This window comes from Stenella coeruleoalba (assembly GCF_951394435.1).
Source record: "Stenella coeruleoalba genome assembly, contig: scaffold_39, whole genome shotgun sequence".
Classification (NCBI taxonomy): Eukaryota; Metazoa; Chordata; class Mammalia; order Artiodactyla; family Delphinidae; genus Stenella; species Stenella coeruleoalba.
Genome location: NW_027646400.1, coordinates 1,170,560 through 1,185,147, shown reverse-complemented (window position 1 = coordinate 1,185,147; position 14,588 = coordinate 1,170,560). Strand labels below are relative to the sequence as shown.

Below are 14,588 nucleotides of genomic sequence, written 5' to 3'. Positions count from 1 at the left end.
CTATCGTCCAAAAATAGAGTGAAGTAAGGCTGCCAAGAGGACTTGAAAGCGGGGCAGAATTGCAGGAAACCGATTTCAGGAGGTAGACTGGAATTGCATTGAAAGCATAGGAAAAGAGGCAGAACGTCCACAATGATGCACTTGGCCAAGAAGGGTGTATGCGTTTTTTCCTGAATATATTCAGGAAAAAACGCATACGCCCTTTTTGGCCAACCAAGCAAGCTTGCAAAGGAAATCTGCACTACAATGAAGTCTCACTTCCCCCCGGTCAAAAGGGCCATCTGAAAAAAGTGTAAAATGCAGAAAGGCAGGACAGGCCATGGAGAACTGGGAGCCTTGTTATGCTGATGGGCGGGATGTAAATTGCCAACAGACACTCGGGAGAAGTTATGGTGTTTCCTGAAACATCTAAAAAACAAAGCAACAGAGCCTAGGGCACTGCCACTTATGGTCCTATAGCTTAGGGAAATTAAAATCAAAAAGACACAGCCACCCCAAAGTTTGGGACGCCTCTGTTTACAAGAACCTCGTTTACCGTACAAGTTCAACATCGCAGAAAGTGAAAAATGGATAAAGAAGTTGTGGTATTTACTTACAAAGCAATATCACTCAGCAATGAAATCTGTGTCATCAGGCCCGTAGCAGCACAATGAGTGGATTCAGGTATGATGATTCTAACAGAAGTAAGTCACACAGAAAAAGAAACATCATAAGATATCAGTAATACACGGAATGTAAACTTGGCTACAGAGGAACTGAATTACAGAACAGGACAGGGTCTCAAATTTAGAAAACCAACTTATGCTTGCTTAAGGGTAAAGGTGAGTTGGGGTGCTGCATAAAACCAGAGATTGAAATGAGCACAGATAAAGTTCCTTAAGTCAAATATGGAATAGACAAGAGCTACTCCTTGCTCAACGAAATGGACTCAACACCGCATATTAAATGCCTAAGAATGTACCTGACTAGTAAGTATCTTAAAAACCTATGGATTGCTATGTCTCCGAAAGAGAATCAAGCATGTGTACAGGGGCATAAACGCAGCAGTGATAGGATTGGAGAGGTTCGGTGAGCAAATGAAGACCCTTTGAAGTCATATTGCATGGTACCCATTACACGGGTCTTAACTCTCCAGGTTTAAGGTATTCTTCCTTCAACTAAAACATGCATGTGGAACCCAAGTATGATCAACCATGTGAACGGGAGACGTGTTCAAATATGTCTCAGTTTTCCTCCCCTGGTACTCGGGTGCAACATTCCAGACGCTTTACTAACACTCTCCCCACTTGGAGAGTGAGCGCCTTTAACCTCCTGTTTGGCCCAGTTTGCAATTTCTGCGGAAGATGAACAGGAATAGCGAGAACCAATGAGAGACTAGCTGAAGGTGTCTGGACGGGCAAATTTAACTCTCATTTCCCACCAGGAAAAGGAAATAACCAAAGGCTCAGCGTGCCATGCCGGAACCAGATTAGGGCATGAAGCCATCCTGCGGTGTTGCTGCCAGGTCACAAGAAAGCAAGTTGAAGAAAGGAGCTCAGGGGCACTGTAATTCACAAACCTGCAGAGTTATAAATGACAGCTATCGTCCAAAAATAGACTGAAGTAAGGCTGCCAAGAGGACTTGAAAGCAGGGCAGAATTGTAGGAAACCGATTTCAGGAGGTAGACTGGAATTGCATTGAAAGCATAGGAAAAGAGGCAGAACGTCCACAATGATGCACTTGGCCAAAAAGGGCGTATGCGTTTTTTCCTGAATATATTCAGGAAAAAACGCATACGCCCTTTTTGGCCAACCAAGCAAGCTTGCAAAGGAAATCTGCACTACAATGAAGTCTCACTTTTCCCCGGTCAAAAGGGCCATCTGAAAAAAGTGTAAAATCCAGAAAGGCAGGACAGGCCATGGAGAACTGGGAGTCTTGTTATGCTGATGGGCGGGATGTAAAAACGCATACGCCCTTTTTGGCCAACCAAGCAAGCTTGCAAAGGAAATCTGCACTACAATGAAGTCTCACTTCCCCCAGGTCAAAAGGGCCATCTGAAAAAAGTGTAAAATCCAGAAAGGCAGGACAGGCCATGGAGAACTGGGAGCCTTGTTATGCTGATGGGCGGGATGTAAATTGCCAACAACCACTCAGGAGAAGTGTATGGTGTTTCCTGAAACATCTAAAAAACAAAGCAACAGAACTTAGGGCACTTCCACTTATGGTCCTATAGCTTAGGGAAATTAAAATCAAAAAGACACAGCCACCCCAAAGTTTGGAATGGCTCTGTTTACAAGAACCTCGTTTACAGTACAAGTTCAACATCGCAGAAAGTGAAAAATGGATAAAGAAGTTGTGGTATTTACTTACAAAGCAATATCACTCAGCAATGAAATCTGTGTCATCAGGCCCTTAGCAGCACAATGAGTGGATTCAGGTATGTTGATTCTAACTGAAATAAGTCACACAGAAAAAGAAACATCATAAGATATCAGTAATACACGGAATGTAAACTTGGCTACACAGGAACTGAATTACAGAACAGAACAGGGTCTCAAATTTAGAAAACCAACTTATGCTTGCTTAAGGGTAAAGGTGAGTTGGGGTGCTGCATAAAACCAGAGATTGAAATGAGCACAGATAAAGTTCCTTAGGCCAAATATGGAATAGACAAGAGCTACTCCTTGCTCAACGAAATGGACTCAACACCGCATATTAAACGCCTAAGAATGTACCTGACTAGTAAGTATCTTAAAACCTATGGATTGCTATGTCTCCGAAAGAGAATCAAGCATGTGTACAGGGGCATAAACGCAGCAGTGATAGGATTGGAGAGGTTCGGTGAGCAAATGAAGACCCTTTGAAGTCATATTGCATGGTACCCATTCCACGGGTTTCAACTACCCAGGTTTTAGGTATTCTTCCTTCAGCTAAAACATGCATGTGGAACCCAGAGTATGATCAACCATGTGATCGGGAGACGTGTTCAAATATGTCTCAGTTTTCCTCCCCTGGTACTCGGGTGCAACATTCCAGACGCTTTACTAACACTCTCCCCACTTGGAGAGTCAGCGCCTTTAACCTCCTGTTTGGCACAGTTTGCAATTTCTGCGGAAGATGAACAGGAATAGTGAGAACCAATGAGAGGCTAGCTGGAGGTGTCTGGACGGGCAAATTTAACTCTCATTTCCCACCATGAGGAGGAAATAACCAAAGGCTCAGCGTGCCGTGCCAGAACCAGATTAGGGCCTGAAGCCATCCTGCGGTGTTGCGGCCAGGTCACAAGAAAGCGAGTTGAAGAAAGGAGCTCAGGGGCACTGTAATTCACAAACCTGCAGAGTTATAAATGACAGCTATCGTCCAAAAATAGACTGAAGTAAGGCTGCCAAGAGGACTTGAAAGCGGGGCAGAATTGCAGGAAACCGATTTCAGGAGGTAGACTGGAATTGCATTGAAAGCATAGGAAAAGAGGCAGAACGTCCACAATGATGCACTTGGCCAAAAAGGGCGTATGTGTTTTTTCCTGAATATATTCAGGAAAAAACGCATACGCCCTTTTTGGCCAACCAAGCAAGCTTGCAAAGGAAATCTGCACTACAATGAAGTCTCACTTCCCCCCGGTCAAAAGGGCCATCTGAAAAAAGTGTAAAATCCAGAAAGGCAGGACAGGCCATGGAGAACTGGGAGCCTTGTTATGCTGATGGGCGGGATGTAAATTGCCAACAGACACTCAGGAGAAGTGTATGGTGTTTCCTGAAACATCTAAAAAACAAAGCAACAGAGCCTAGGGCAATGCCACTTATGGTCCTATAGCTTAGGGAAATTAAAATAAAAAAGACACAGCCACCCCAAAGTTTGGGACGTCTCTGTTTACAAGAACCTCCTTTACAGTACAAGTTCAACATCGCAGAAAGTGAAAAATGGATAAAGAAGTTGTGGTATTTACTTACAAAGCAATATCACTCAGCAATGAAATCTATGTCATCAGGCCCTTAGCATCACAACGAGTGGATTCAGGTATGATGATTCTAACTGAAATATGTCACACAGAAAAAGAAACATCATAAGATATCAATAATACACGGAATGTAAACTTGGCTACACAGGAACTGAATTACAGAACAGAACAGGGTCTCAAATTTAGAAAACCAACTTATGCTTGCTTAAGGGTAAAGGTGAGTTGGGGTGCTGCATAAAACCAGAGATTGAAATGAGCACAGATAAAGTTCCTTAAGTCAAATATGGAATAGACAAGAGCTACTCCTTGCTCAACGAAATGGACTCAACACGGCATATTAAACGCCTAAGAATGTACCTGACTAGTAAGTATCGTAAAACCTATGGATTGCTATGTCTCCAAAAGAGAATCAAGCATGTGTACAGGGGCATAAACGCAGCAGTGATAGGATTGGAGAGGTTCGGTGAGCAAATGAAGACCCTTTGAAGTCATATTGCATGGTACCCATTACACGGGTCTGATCTCTCCAGGTTTAAGGTATTCTTCCTTCAGCTAAAACATGCATGTGGAACCCAAGTATGATCAACCATGTGAACGGGAGACGTGTTCAAATATGTCTCAGTTTTCCTCCCCTGGTACTCGGGTGCAACATTCCAGACGCTTTACTAACACTCTCCCCACTTGGAGAGTCAGTGCCTTTAACCTCCTGTTTGGCCCAGTTTGCAATTTCTGCGGAAGATGAACAGGAATAGCGAGAACCAATGAGAGGCTAGCTGGAGGTGTCTGGACGGGCAAATTTAACTCTCATTTCCCACCAGGAAGAGGAAATAAACAAAGGCTCATCGTGCCGTACCGGAACCAGATTAGGGCCTGAAGCCATCCTGCGGTGTTGCGGCCAGCTCAAAAGAAAGCGAGTTGAAGAAAGGAGCTCAGGGGCACTGTAATTCACAAACCTGCAGAGTTATAAATGACAGCTATCGTCCAAAAATAGACTGAAGTAAGGCTGCCAAGAGGACTTGAAAGCGGGGCAGAATTGCAGGAAACCGATTTCAGGAGGTAGACTGGAATTGCATTGAAAGCATAGGAAAAGAGGCAGAACGTCCACAATGATGCACTTGGCCAAAAAGGGCGTATGCGTTTTTTCCTGAATATATTCAGGAAAAAACGCATACGCCCTTTTTGGCCAACCAAGCAAGCTTGCAAAGGAAATCTGCACTACAATGAAGTCTCACTTCCCCCCGGTCAAAAGGGCCATCTGAAAAAAGTGTAAAATCCAGAAAGGCAGGACAGGCCATGGACAACTGGGAGCCTTGTTATGCTGATGGGCGGGATGTAAATTGCCAACAACCACTAGGGAGAAGTGTATGGTGTTTCCTGAAACATCTAAAAAACAAAGCAACAGAGCCTAGGGCACTTCCACTTATGGTCCTATAGCTTAGGGAAATTAAAATCAAAAAGACACAGCCACCCCAAAGTTTGGAACGGCTCTGTTTACAAGAACCTCGTCTACAGTACAAGTTCAACATCGCAGAAAGTGAAAAATGGATAAAGAAGTTGTGGTATTTACTTACAAAGCAATATCACTCAGCAGTGAAATCTATGTCATCAGGCCCTTAGCAGCACAATGAGTGGATTCAGGTATGATGATTCTAACTGAAATAAGTCACACAGAAAAAGAAACATCATAAGATATCAGTAATACACGGAATGGAAACTTGGCTACACAGGAACTGAATTACAGAACAGAACAGGGTCTCAAATTTAGAAAACCAACTTATGCTTGCTTAAGGGGAAAGGTGAGTTGGGGTGCTGCATAAAACCAGAGATTGAAATGAGCACAGATAAAGTTCCTTAAGCCAAATATGGAATAGACAAGAGCTACTCCTTGCTCAACGAAATGGACTCAACACCCCATTTTAAACGCCTAAGAATGTACCTGACTAGTAAGTATCTTAAAACCTATGGATTGCTATGTCTCCAAAAGACAATCAAGCGTGTGTACAGGGGCATAAACGCAGCAGTGATAGGATTGGAGAGGTTCGGTGAGCAAATGAAGACCCTTTGAAGTCATATTGCATGGTACCCATTCCACAGGTTTCAACTACCCAGGTTTAAGGTATTCTTCCTTCATCTAAAACATGCATGTGGAACCTAGAGTATGATCAACCATGTGATCGGGAGACGTGTTCAAATATGTCTCAGTTTTCGTACCCTGATACTCGGGTGCAACATTCCAGACGCTTTACTAACACTCTCCCCACTTGGAGAGTCAGTCCCTTTAACCTCCTGTTTGGCCCAGTTTGCAGTTTCTGTGGAAGATGAACAGGAATATTGAGAACCAATGAGAGACTAGCTGGAGGTGTCTGGATGGGCAAATTTAACTCTCATTTCCCACCAGGAAGAGGAATTAACCAAAGGCTCAGCGTGCCGTGCCAGAACCAGATTAGGGCCTGAAGCCATCCTGCGGTGTTGCGGCCAGGTCACAAGAAAGCGAGTTGAAGAAAGGAGCTCAGGGGCACTGTAATTCACAAACCTGCAGAGTTATAAATGACAGCTATCGTCCAAAAATAGACTGAAGTAAGGCTGCCAAGAGGACTTGAAAGCGGGGCAGAATTGCAGGAAACCGATTTCAGGAGGTAGACTGGAATTGCATTGAAAGCATAGGAAAAGAGGCAGAACGTCCACAATGATGCACTTGGCCAAAAAGGGCGTATGCGTTTTTTCCTGAATATATTCAGGAAAAAACGCATACGCCCTTTTTGGCCAACCAAGCAAGCTTGCAAAGGAAATCTGCACTACAATGAAGTCTCACTTCCCCCCGGTCAAAAGGGCCATCTGAAAAAAGTGTAAAATCCAGAAAGGCAGGACAGGCCATGGAGAACTGGGAGCCTTGTTATGCTGATGGGCGGGATGTAAATTGCCAACAGACACTCAGGAGAAGTGTATGGTGTTTCCTGAAACATCTAAAAAACAAAGCAACAGAGCCTAGGGCACTTCCACTTATGGTCCTATAGCTTAGGGAAATTAAAATCAAAAAGACACAGCCACCCCAAAGTTTGGGACGCCTCCATTTACAAGAACCTCGGTTACTGTACAAGTTCAATATCACAGAAAGTGAAAAATGGATAAAGAACTTTTGGTACTTACGTACAATGCAGTATCACTCAGCAATGAAATCTATGTCATCAGGCCCGTAGCAGCATAATGAGTGGATTCAGGTACGATGATTCTAACTGAAATAAGTCACACTGAAAAAGAAACATCATAAGATATCAGTAATACACGGAATGTAAACATGGCTACACAGGAACTGCATTCCAAAACAGAACAGGGTCTCAAATTTAGAAAACCAACTTATGCTTGCTTAAGGGGAAAGGTGAGTTGGGGTGCTGCATAAAACCAGAGATTGAAATGAGCACAGATAAAGTTCCTTAAGCCAAATATGGAATAGACAAGAGCTACTCCTGCTCAACGAAATGGACTCAACACCCCATATTAAACGCCTAAGAATGTACCTGACTAGTAAGTATCTTAAAACCTATGGATTGCTACGTCTCCAAAAGAGAATCAAGCGTGTGTACAGGGGCATAAACGCAGCAGTGATAGGATTGGAGAGGTTCGGTGAGCAAATGAAGACCGTTTGAAGTCATATTGCATGGTACCCATTACACGGGTCTCAACTCTCCAGGTTTAAGGTATTCTTCCTTCAGCTAAAACATGCATGTGGAACCCAGAGTATGATCAACCATGTGAACGGGAGACGTGTTCAAATATGTCTCAGTTTTCATACCCTGGTACTCGGGTGCAACATTCCAGACGCTTTACTAACACTCTCCCGACTTGGAGAGTCAGTCCCTTTAACCCCCGGTTTGGCCCAGTTTGCAATTTCTGCGGAAGATGAACAGGAATAGCGAGAACCAATGAGAGACTAGCTGGAGGTGTCTGGACGGGCAAATTTAACTCTCATTTCCCACCAGGAAGAGGAAATAACCAAAGGCTCAGCGTGCCGTACCGGAACCAGATTAGGGCCTGCAGCCATCCTGCGGTGTTGCGGCCAGGTCACAAGAAAGCGAGTTGAAGAAAGGAGCTCAGGGGCACTGTAATTCACAAACCTGCAGACTTATAAATGACAGCTATCGTCCAAAAATAGACTGAAGTAAGGCTGCCAAGAGGACTTGAAAGCGGGGCAGAATTGCAGGAAACCGATTTCAGGAGGTAGACTGGAATTGCATTGAAAGCATAGGAAAAGAGGCAGAACGTCCACAATGATGCACTTGGCCAAAAAGGGCGTATGCGTTTTTTCCTGAATATATTCAGGAAAAAACGCATACGCCCTTTTTGGCCAACCAAGCAAGCTTGCAAAGGAAATCTGCACTACAATGAAGTCTCACTTCCCCCCGGTCAAAAGGGCCATCTGAAAAAAGTGTAAAATCCAGAAAGGCAGGACAGGCCATGGAGAACTGGGAGCCTTGTTATGCTGATGGGCGGGATGTAAATTGCCAACAGACACTCAGGAGAAGTGTATGGTGTTTCCTGAAACATCTAAAAAACAAAGCAACAGAGCCTAGGGCACTTCCACTTATGGTCCTATAGCTTAGGGAAATTAAAATCAAAAAGACACAGCCACCCCAAAGTTTGGGACGCCTCCATTTACAAGAACCTCGGTTACTGTACAAGTTCAATATCACAGAAAGTGAAAAATGGATAAAGAACTTTTGGTACTTACGTACAATGCAGTATCACTCAGCAATGAAATCTATGTCATCAGGCCCGTAGCAGCATAATGAGTGGATTCAGGTACGATGATTCTAACTGAAATAAGTCACACTGAAAAAGAAACATCATAAGATATCAGTAATACACGGAATGTAAACTTGGCTACACAGGAACTGAATTACAGAACAGAACAGGGTCTCAAATTTAGAAAACCAACTTATGCTTGCTTAAGGGGAAAGGTGAGTTGGGGTGCTGCATAAAACCAGAGATTGAAATGAGCACAGATAAAGTTCCTTAGGCCAAATATGGAATAGACAAGAGCTACTCCTTGCTCAACGAAATGGACTCAACACCGCATATTAAACGCCTAAGAATGTACCTGACTAGTAAGTATCTTAAAACCTATGGATTGCTATGTCTCCGAAAGAGAATCAAGCATGTGTACAGGGGCATAAACGCAGCAGTGATAGAATTGGAGAGGTTCGGTGAGCAAATGAAGACCCTTTGAAGTCATATTGCATGGTACCCATTCCACGGGTTTCAACTACCCAGGTTTTAGGTATTCTTCCTTCAGCTAAAACATGCATGTGGAACCCAGAGTATGATCAACCATGTGATCGGGAGACGTGTTCAAATATGTCTCAGTTTTCCTCCCCTGGTACTCGGGTGCAACATTCCAGACGCTTTACTAACACTCTCCCCACTTGGAGAGTCAGCGCCTTTAACCTCCTGTTTGGCACAGTTTGCAATTTCTGCGGAAGATGAACAGGAATAGTGAGAACCAATGAGAGGCTAGCTGGAGGTGTCTGGACGGGCAAATTTAACTCTCATTTCCCACCATGAGGAGGAAATAACCAAAGGCTCAGCATGCCGTGCCAGAACCAGATTAGGGCCTGAAGCCATCCTGCGGTGTTGCGGCCAGGTCACAAGAAAGCGAGTTGAAGAAAGGAGCTCAGGGGCACTGTAATTCACAAACCTGCAGAGTTATAAATGACAGCTATCGTCCAAAAATAGACTGAAGTAAGGCTGCCAAGAGGACTTGAAAGCGGGGCAGAATTGCAGGAAACCGATTTCAGGAGGTAGACTGGAATTGCATTGAAAGCATAGGAAAAGAGGCAGAACGTCCACAATGATGCACTTGGCCAAAAAGGGCGTATGTGTTTTTTCCTGAATATATTCAGGAAAAAACGCATACGCCCTTTTTGGCCAACCAAGCAAGCTTGCAAAGGAAATCTGCACTACAATGAAGTCTCACTTCCCCCCGGTCAAAAGGGCCATCTGAAAAAAGTGTAAAATCCAGAAAGGCAGGACAGGCCATGGAGAACTGGGAGCCTTGTTATGCTGATGGGCGGGATGTAAATTGCCAACAGACACTCGGGAGAAGTGTATGGTGTTTCCTGAAACATCTAAAAAACAAAGCAACAGAGCCTAGGGCAATGCCACTTATGGTCCTATAGCTTAGGGAAATTAAAATAAAAAAGACACAGCCACCCCAAAGTTTGGGACGTCTCTGTTTACAAGAACCTCCTTTACAGTACAAGTTCAACATCGCAGAAAGTGAAAAATGGATAAAGAAGTTGTGGTATTTACTTACAAAGCAATATCACTCAGCAATGAAATCTATGTCATCAGGCCCTTAGCATCACAACGAGTGGATTCAGGTATGATGATTCTAACTGAAATATGTCACACAGAAAAAGAAACATCATAAGATATCAATAATACACAGAATGTAAACTTGGCTACACAGGAACTGAATTACAGAACAGAACAGGGTCTCAAATTTAGAAAACCAACTTATGCTTGCTTAAGGGTAAAGGTGAGTTGGGGTGCTGCATAAAACCAGAGATTGAAATGAGCACAGATAAAGTTCCTTAAGTCAAATATGGAATAGACAAGAGCTACTCCTTGCTCAACGAAATGGACTCAACACGGCATATTAAACGCCTAAGAATGTACCTGACTAGTAAGTATCGTAAAACCTATGGATTGCTATGTCTCCAAAAGAGAATCAAGCATGTGTACAGGGGCATAAACGCAGCAGTGATAGGATTGGAGAGGTTCGGTGAGCAAATGAAGACCCTTTGAAGTCATATTGCATGGTACCCATTACACGGGTCTGATCTCTCCAGGTTTAAGGTATTCTTCCTTCAGCTAAAACATGCATGTGGAACCCAAGTATGATCAACCATGTGAACGGGAGACGTGTTCAAATATGTCTCAGTTTTCCTCCCCTGGTACTCGGGTGCAACATTCCAGACGCTTTACTAACACTCTCCCCACTTGGAGAGTCAGTGCCTTTAACCTGCTGTTTGGCCCAGTTTGCAATTTCTGCGGAAGATGAACAGGAATAGCGAGAACCAATGAGAGGCTAGCTGGAGGTGTCTGGACGGGCAAATTTAACTCTCATTTCCCACCAGGAAGAGGAAATAAACAAAGGCTCAGCGTGCCGTACCGGAACCAGATTAGGGCCTGAAGCCATCCTGCGGTGTTGCGGCCAGCTCAAAAGAAAGCGAGTTGAAGAAAGGAGCTCAGGGGCACTGTAATACACAAACCTGCAGAGTTATAAATGACAGCTATCGTCCAAAAATAGACTGAAGTAAGGCTGCCAAGAGGACTTGAAAGCGGGGCAGAATTGCAGGAAACCGATTTCAGGAGGTAGACTGGAATTGCATTGAAAGCATAGGAAAAGAGGCAGAACGTCCACAATGATGCACTTGGCCAAAAAGGGCGTATGCGTTTTTTCCTGAATATATTCAGGAAAAAACGCATACGCCCTTTTTGGCCAACCAAGCAAGCTTGCAAAGGAAATCTGCACTACAATGAAGTCTCACTTCCCCCCGGTCAAAAGGGCCATCTGAAAAAAGTGTAAAATCCAGAAAGGCAGGACAGGCCATGGACAACTGGGAGCCTTGTTATGCTGATGGGCGGGATGTAAATTGCCAACAACCACTCGGGAGAAGTATATGGTGTTTCCTGAAACATCTAAAAAACAAAGCAACAGAGCCTAGGGCACTTCCACTTATGGTCCTATAGCTTAGGGAAATTAAAATCAAAAAGACACAGCCACCCCAAAGTTTGGAACGGCTCTGTTTACAAGAACCTCGTCTACAGTACAAGTTCAACATCGCAGAAAGTGAAAAATGGATAAAGAAGTTGTGGTATTTACTTACAAAGCAATATCACTCAGCAGTGAAATCTATGTCATCAGGCCCTTAGCAGCACAATGAGTGGATTCAGGTATGATGATTCTAAGTGAAATAAGTCACACAGAAAAAGAAACATCATAAGATATCAGTAATACACGGAATGGAAACTTGGCTACACAGGAACTGAATTACAGAACAGAACAGGGTCTCAAATTTAGAAAACCAACTTATGCTTGCTTAAGGGTAAAGGTGAGTTGGGGTGCTGCATAAAACCAGAGATTGAAATGAGCACAGATAAAGTTCCTTAAGCCAAATATGGAATAGACAAGAGCTACTCCTTGCTCAACGAAATGGACTCAACACCGCATATTAAATGGCTAAGAATGTACCTGACTAGTAAGTGTCTTAAAACCTATGGATTGCTATGTCTCCGAAAGAGAATCAAGCATGTGTACAGGGGCATAAACGCAGCAGTGATAGGATTGGAGAGGTTCGGTGAGCAAATGAAGACCCTTTGAAATCATATTGCATGGTACCCATTACACGGGTTTCAACTACCCAGGTTTTAGGTATTCTTCCTTCAGCTAAAACATGCATGTGGAACCTAGAGTATGATCAACCATGTGATCGGGAGACGTGTTCAAATATGTCTCAGTTTTCCTCCCCTGGTACTCGGGTGCAACATTCCAGACGCTTTACTAACACTCTCCCCACTTGGAGAGTCAGCGCCTTTAACCTCCTGTTTGGCACAGTTTGCAATTTCTGCGGAAGATGAACAGGAATAGCGAGAACCAATGAGAGGCTAGCTGGAGGTGTCTTGACGGGCAAATTTAACTCTCATTTCCCACCAGGAAGAGGAAATAACCAAAGGCTCAGCGTGCCGTGCCGGAACCTGATTAGCGCCTGAAGCCATCCTGCGGTGTTGCGGCAGGTCACAAGAAAGCGAGTTGAAGAAATGAGCTCAGGGACACTGTAATTCACAAACCTGCAGAGTTATAAATGACAGCTATCGTCCAAAAATAGACTGAAGTAAGGCTGCCAAGAGGACTTGAAAGCGGGGCAGAATTGCAGGAAACCGATTTCAGGAGGTAGACTGGAATTGCATTGAAAGCATAGGAAAAGAGGCAGAACGTCCACAATGATGCACTTGGCCAAAAAGGGCATATGCGTTTTTTCCTGAATATATTCAGGAAAAAACGCATACGCACTTTTTGGCCAACCAAGCAAGCTTGCAAAGGAAATCTGCACTACAATGAAGTCTCACTTCCCCCCGGTCAAAAGGGCCATCTGAAAAAAGTGTAAAATCCAGAAAGGCAGGACAGGCCATGGAGAACTGGGAGCCTTGTTATGCTGATGGGCGGGATGTAAATTGCCAACAACCACTCGGGAGAAGTGTATGGTGTTTCCTGAGACATCTAAAAAACAAAGCAACAGAGCCTATGGCCCTTCCACTTATGGTCCTATAGCTTAGGGAAATTAAAATCAAAAAGACACATCCACCCAAAACTTTGGGACGCCTCCGTTTACAAGAACCTCGTTTACAGTACAAGTTCAACATCGCAGAAAGTGAAAAATGGATAAAGAACTTGTGGTACTTACGTACAATGCAGTATCACTCAGCAATGAAATCTGTGTCATCAGGCCCTTAGCAGCACAATGAGTGGATTCAGGTACGATGATTCTAACTGAAATAAGTCACACAGAAAAAGAAACATCATAAGATATCACTAATACACGGAATGTAAACTTGGCTACACAGGAACTGAATTACAGAACAGAACAGGGTCTCAAATTTAGAAAACCAACTTATGCTTGCTTAAGGGGAAAGGTGAGTTGGGGTGCTGCATAAAACCAGAGATTGAAATGAGCACAGATAAAGTTCCTTAAGCCAAATATGGAATAGACAAGAGCTACTCCTTGCTCAACGAAATGGACTCAACACCCCATATTAAACGCCTAAGAATGTACCTGACTAGTAAGTATCTTAAAACCTATGGATTGCTATGTCTCCAAAAGACAATCAAGCGTGTGTACAGGGGCATAAACGCAGCAGTGATAGGATTGGAGAGGTTCGGTGAGCAAATGAAGACCCTTTGAAGTCATATTGCATGGTACCCATTCCACAGGTTTCAACTACCCAGGTTTAAGGTATTCTTCCTTCATCTAAAACATGCATGTGGAACCTAGAGTATGATCAACCATGTGATCGGGAGACGTGTTCAAATATGTCTCAGTTTTCGTACCCTGATACTCGGGTGCAACATTCCAGACGCTTTACTAACACTCTCCCCACTTGGAGAGTCAGTCCCTTTAACCTCCTGTTTGGCCCAGTTTGCAGTTTCTGTGGAAGATGAACAGGAATATTGAGAACCAATGAGAGACTAGCTGGAGGTGTCTGGATGGGCAAATTTAACTCTCATTTCCCACCAGGAAGAGGAATTAACCAAAGGCTCAGCGTGCCGTGCCAGAACCAGATTAGGGCCTGAAGCCATCCTGCGGTGTTGCGGCCAGGTCACAAGAAAGCGAGTTGAAGAAAGGAGCTCAGGGGCACTGTAATTCACAAACCTGCAGAGTTATAAATGACAGCTATCGTCCAAAAATAGACTGAAGTAAGGCTGCCAAGAGGACTTGAAAGCGGGGCAGAATTGCAGGAAACCGATTTCAGGAGGTAGACTGGAATTGCATTGAAAGCATAGGAAAAGAGGCAGAACGTCCACAATGATGCACTTGGCCAAAAAGGGCGTATGCGTTTTTTCCTGAATATATTCAGGAAAAAACGCATACG

At 43.9% G+C, this 14,588-nt stretch overlaps 1 long non-coding RNA gene across 50 annotated transcripts in view; it reads right to left on the bottom strand.

The window, feature by feature from the left end:
• LOC307181137 overlaps window positions 1-14,588 on the bottom strand; it is a 3,028,377-nt gene that overhangs the window by 1,987,849 nt on the left and 1,025,940 nt on the right. The window contains exon 1 of one of the 50 annotated variants that reach the window (XR_013825970.1): window positions 11,824-11,988. The exons of the other annotated variants lie outside the window; for them this stretch is intronic. This is a non-coding gene — a long non-coding RNA (uncharacterized lncRNA). Of the gene's footprint in view, window positions 1-11,823; window positions 11,989-14,588 lie in introns of those variants that run through there. 50 annotated transcript variants of the gene reach the window in all.